The sequence below is a fragment of the Podarcis vaucheri genome (assembly GCF_965113315.1).
Source record: "Podarcis vaucheri genome assembly, chromosome: 3".
NCBI lineage: Eukaryota > Metazoa > Chordata > Lepidosauria > Squamata > Lacertidae > Podarcis > Podarcis vaucheri.
The window spans coordinates 57,660,644-57,666,643 of NC_138761.1; positions in this window are offsets into that span (position 1 = coordinate 57,660,644).

Consider the following 6,000-nt stretch of genomic DNA (forward strand, 5'->3'; position numbering starts at 1 on the left):
GGCACTCCTTGGATCCAGAGGAGAAAGCTGCTGCTGCCCAATCTCTTATGGGAAGTCCATCAGCAGGACCTGAGTGCAACTACACTCTCTTCACTTGCGATTCCCATCATCTGGTACTCAAAGGCATACTGGTTCCGACAGCAGAGGCATAATATAGTGACTGTAGCTAGCAGCCACTGAGAGCACATATTTGAACAAGCTTCATCCCCTCAGAAGGGGCTCTCCTGTGCCTGCAAATTTATCCAATTAGTTAATAAACAAATTAATAAGTAAAGAAGCTGTAGGCACTTGTTGTAAACATTCCTTGTGTTCCCTAATGATGACTGTTGTCATCAAGAAAACATGGGTCAAATGAAGGGATGCTTTCAGTAGTACACATTGTTTGGAAACTACATTATTGTTACCTTGGATTTTCATGGCTGCATGCTCTGTGTATATGACTGAGGTCAAAAAACAGTTGACAGCATGCTTTAAGCTGTATATATTACCTTGTTTGATTACACATGCTGAGTAGTAGAAAGTGTTCTTTGAAGCAGCTCCTGCGTTTCTCCTCTCTAAACATAGAATTACAATTATGTTCCAGCAAGACCTGGGACTATGACTTGATTATTTAATGGAGCTATCCATTTGGGGCTGATCTGGCAAACTGTGGAAATGAAACTCCACGAGGTGCAGATCAGTCATGCAAAAATGTCAAATAAAATATAGTAATTTTAAAAACTGACACTCCCAATGGGGTAATTCACAAGTTTCTTAACTTCAGCTGTGGTTTGACTTTGTTAAATGTAGGTTTGGGTTTTGTGTGTGGCAGACTAGGCGGAGAAGTGGCAACTTGCTCTATTTTTTCAGTAGTCTCTTTGGTTCATCCTGTTTGCTCGGTCCATCTTGTGCTTCCCCTTCTACTGCACCTTAGCAACTAAGTTCTGGTCATCTAAGAGCTCTGTCAGAATTTGTTGTATTGCACATCTCCGAATGGACCTCACAAGTGCAGAAATTCATATGATATATTGAATCCAGCATCCTCAGGATTTCACTTTTTAAAAATTCAACACACACAAAGTTTCTAGTCCTTAGGATTGCAAAGTGAAGTTCAAAAACATTTTGTGGAGCTATGCCTGGTGAAATAAAATCTTCCTGTGTGTATCTGTGTTAGAAAAAAGAAAGATAATGGTTCAGGTGTGAGGAGTCAGTGGTCTGTATGAATGTGCTCCCCCAAATTAACAGCAACAACAAAAGAACTGTGCAGAGAAAGAAAACTGGTGTGTTGATTTTAACTTGCACAGATTGTTCTAGTCAAAGCATAGGTGCTACCTTTGGCCATCATTTTCATTTTCGCCGTGCTAATTTCACTGTTCTGCTTGACTGCAAGGCAAAACATATGGACTGCAAAAGAAACACAGAGAGTGGCAGGGCTTGTGCCTGACCTTATGCAATTATTTGCTATCACAAAGGCTGCAAGAACAAAAGAACAAAGCCAAAAGAAAACAGCAGCTCTTTGCAAAAGATTGCAATGGTATCTACAAGGAAGGATTGGGAACTGAGAGAAGGTATGGCCTTTCCAATAGCAGAGACAGATACCCCCCGCATAAGGTTTTTGGGCGCAAGAACAAAGTTCTTATTGGACTTACCCTTGACAGAAATACTTGCTTTCAGCTGATTTTCCTTTCACAACAATGAATACTCCCAAGAGGAAAGTGTTCTTTTCAGAGCTCCTCTGCAGAAATTGTATGTGCTGGAGACAGGTAGAAGAAAGAAAGGTTGCTGTACTTTTGCAGGCAACTATAGCTCACTTCAAGAAGATTTTGGACTGCATCCCAGTTTGGGTACTTAAAAAAAAGTTAAGCAGGCAGAGTCCAGAAGAATGCATGAGTACTGAATATTAACATCATTGTCCCAAGCATTACTGGAGGGATAGCTCAGTTGGTAGAGCATAGAAGCCTTTTTCACAGAATCGCAGAGTTGGAAGGGACCATGAGGGCCATCCAGTTCAACTCTCTGCAACGCAGGATTTCCCCGCCCCCCCTCAACACAAACCTGAGATTAAGAGTCTCATGCTCTGACTGAATCACTCTGGAGACTCTTAATCTCAGGGATGTGGGATCCTGTCTAGACTAGATGATCCTCGTGGTCCCTTCCAACTCTACAATTCTGTGATTCTATGAAAGGAGTTGAATTCCATGTAAATGTGCTTAGGATCACAAGGCAACACTTCTATGAGGGAAACCAGGAGGCAGGCAAGGGAAGGCCCTTGTTCAGAATCTTGTCTTTTCCTAAGGCACTTTAGGTCTCAGAGCTGGTGACAGATTTACCTGTAATCAAATCTTTTGCAGCCACCCTCAGGGAAACCTGAAATGTCATTTCTGCCCAAGCGATGACTAATTTGTTTTGGGAGAAAACTGAAGTTATGTAGACAGATATCAATGTTCAGTGTGAAGACAGATTTCTTTGGGTGAAAATTTTGGGAAGCTATTCTGGGAGGGAGGAGAGAGAGAGAGAGAGAGAGAACAACAACAACAACAGACAAACTGCCACTTCATGAGATAACTATGTAGGGCTGCAAACTGCTACCTTGGCATCTTCACCCCAAGGAAAAAATAGAAACTGATCTCAGACACAAAATATCATCTAATTTTTAGGAAGCGTATCAGTTGTAAATCAGTGGCTGCTCTTTCTTTCTTTCTTTCTTTCTTTCTAAACGTAAAACCTGGTTTAGATACCGTATTTTTCGCTCCATAGGACGCTCCTGACCAAAAGACGCACCAAGTTTTTAGAGCAGGAAAACAAGAAAAAAAATCTGACTCAAATGTTGTACTAAACTATTTAAAACAGCAAAGTGTGTGGCTCCTGTTCACTTTGCTGCTTTAAAGCGAGCCACGGTATATAATGATGAGAATGGAAAAAGGACACATTCCATTATAATGTAGCTGTTTTCATTATCACTGGGAAGTCAGTATTGGCAGCAGTCACAAAAACTAAAATTTGAGCATTTTACTGTTATTAATCAAGAATATTAATAGTCAGGGAGAGAAACCAGGGCTGTGCAAATGAGAAGTGCTTGGAGTATGGAGGAACAGCAAAAAGATCAAATGATTGTGCTCCAGTTCCTAAATCTCTGAAGTTTTCTCAAAACAGGCATGGTTGTTTTGAAAGGAAGATTCAAAATGGAGTGACTGAGCAAAGAACAGAGGAGGAAAAGAGGGCAGATAAATAGCTTCCATTCAATACCAAGAGAACACAATGTTTTTGGTTTAGTATAGGTGGACTGTACTTGTAAGAATTTGTATAATGAATTATAGAGTTGGAGTGGAATATCAGAGCCTCTTTTCAGCAGTAAAGATTAGCTACTAGGAACATGGTCCATACACACACAGGATGTCTCGTTATAGCTGTGCAGTTTAAACTGTTCCTGAGCCAGATACCTGCTCAGTTTTAGCTGAAATTACTATTACTGGTTTGTGGAGATGCTTTGCATGTATTGATGACTATTTCTGCAAAACTGCTACTTGAAGAAATCCCCAAACTTACTATTTTTAAACTTCAAATGGAGCTCAGAATCCAGTTAGGCAATCCTTTGCTGTTGAATTAGGAGGCACTGAGAGACAGCAATTTGCTGCTCCCCACCCCCACCCTCCACCCCAGGAACACACAGCCTCCCTCTGCTTACAAACCTTGTCGGGACTTCAGGGGAAAGCAAAGGCTGTAGGCAGAGCAGTGTGGCTCCTCCCCCCACCCCCAAAGAGCAGCCCAGCAGCACACAGCCTTCCGTCTGCTTGCAAACCTTGTCGGGACTTCAGGGGAAAGCAAAGTCTGTAGGCAGAGCAGTGTAGCCCCCCCCGCCGCCGCCGCCCAAAAAAAAGCACCCCAGCAGCACACAATCTTCCCTCTGCTTGCAAACCTTGCAAACCTTGTCGGGACTTCAGGGGAAAACAGAGGCTGCTGGCAGAGCCACGTGGCTCCTCCCCCCACCCCCAAAGAGCAGCCCAGCAGCACACAGCCTTCCGTCTGCTTGCAAACCTTGCAAACCTTGTTGGGACTTCAGGGGAAAGCAAAGTCTGTAGGCAGAGCAGTGTAGCTCCCCACCCCCACCCCCCAAAAAGCACCCCAGCAGCACACAATCTTCCCTCTGCTTGCAAACCTTGTCCGGGCTTCAGGGGAAAGCAGAGGCTGCTGGCAGAGCCGCGTGGCTCCTCCCCCCACCCCCAAAGAGCAGCCCGGGAGCGCACAGACTTCCCGCTGCTTGCAAACATTGCCGGGGCTTCAGGGGAAACCGGAGGCTGCTGGCAGAGCCGCGTGGCTCCTCCCCCCACCCCCAAAGAGCAGCCCAGGAGCACAGGACAACAGCGATTTGGCTCCAGGGAACACACATTCACTCCATAAGACGCACAGACTTTTTCCCTTACTTTTTAGGAGGGGAAAAGTGCGTCCTATGGAGCGAAAAATACGGTACTTTCCTAGTCATCTGTTCTTCTGTGGGGTTGAAGAAAGGCTGCATGCCCCTTTCTCCAAAGGAACATATCATAGAAACTTGATTCCTTGAGAACCATGTTTGGGCAATCTCTGCACTTCTGAGTGGTACCAACAGTGTGAGTTGGGCCATCAAATGTGGACAGTCCACATCACAAAGTACTTCAGGAGGCTGTTGGAAGCAAGGGCTTAGCATTCATTTTTTACATCCCATAAAAGGCTTGGCCAGCTGAGTAAATGCCTGAACCAGGAGGACTCTGATTCTCCTTAAGAGGTTTTGACTTCATGGGTTGGATGGCAGGTGTCCTCCTATGAATGTGAATGGAAGGACTCAGTGGGTGAGGCCATTTTTGCCAACCACTCCCTCCTGCTGCTGTGGAGGATGCCCCATCTAAAGGGGAAGACCGAGTCAGCTAACATGGTGTTATGAAGGTTGTGCACCACCTTCAATCTCTGCCAGTGGGTAGCAAGATTCCAAGGGGTTTCAGGCGCTCACCCAGGGTTGTGTTTCCATTGGGAAAGCTAAGGCACAGTGGAGGCTTGTGATGTATTTTACACACATCTACATCTAAAGTCTTCAGTGTAGAGGGTGCAGAACATTATACTCCAAGAGTAAAGTTACCAGATGTCCCCATTTCCTGGGGACAGTCCCTGGATTTACAAATCAGTCCCCATACAAAATCCACTGAAGTTGAAAAGTGTCCCCGGATTCATTGAAAAAAATCTGGTAATCTTATCCAAGAGTCTCTCGTTCTCCTCGCATAGCTTCAGGAAACCTGGGTCTAAAGCAGCAGTCAGTCATGGCCCCCAGTCTCTCAGTGCAGCCTCCTCCAGTCAGCACATGGAGTTCTGCCTACTTCCTCCCATCACCTTGGCAACCTCAGAAATCTCCTGCCTCTGTCCACGCCTCAGGGCATTCACTAACAGACTCTGGTACACTAGATCTGTGACAATAGCCTCTCCTGCCATTAGGAGGGCTTTTTCCATGAGTGGATACTATAGGATCTAGCCTTATTTTGGCTTTTAAAGCAAGCATTAGGCTTTGAGTGGCCTGAAATTAGGGATGGGGAAAAAATTCAGTTCACATAGAAATGCGAACATAACACATTCACAATTTTGAAATGGTATGTGAACTGGAGAATTTGCAGTTCTCCAAATTTTGGCAATGCAGTTCTCCAGTCAAGTTACAAAAATTAGCATCTATAATAAAAATGTGTATATTACAAAAAATAACATACAAAGATGTATTATGTTATGAAGCACGGATTGTGAAATGTGAATCTCAGTCAAAACTGCATACAGCAATATGTTTATGAGGAGAAATCTGCACTAAAATGCTGACAATTTTCCATCAGCATTTATAACAATTGCAAATCATTGCAGAAATGTGGAGAATTGAATTTATGATTTGAAAAAAATGAAAAGTTGGAAAAGCACATCCTGGAATACAGGAGCATTGCTAAGCAGAAGTCCATGATACAAATTTGTATACCATTAGCAGATAGCTAGAAGCCTCTGGGTGCCCAACTGCCCTGT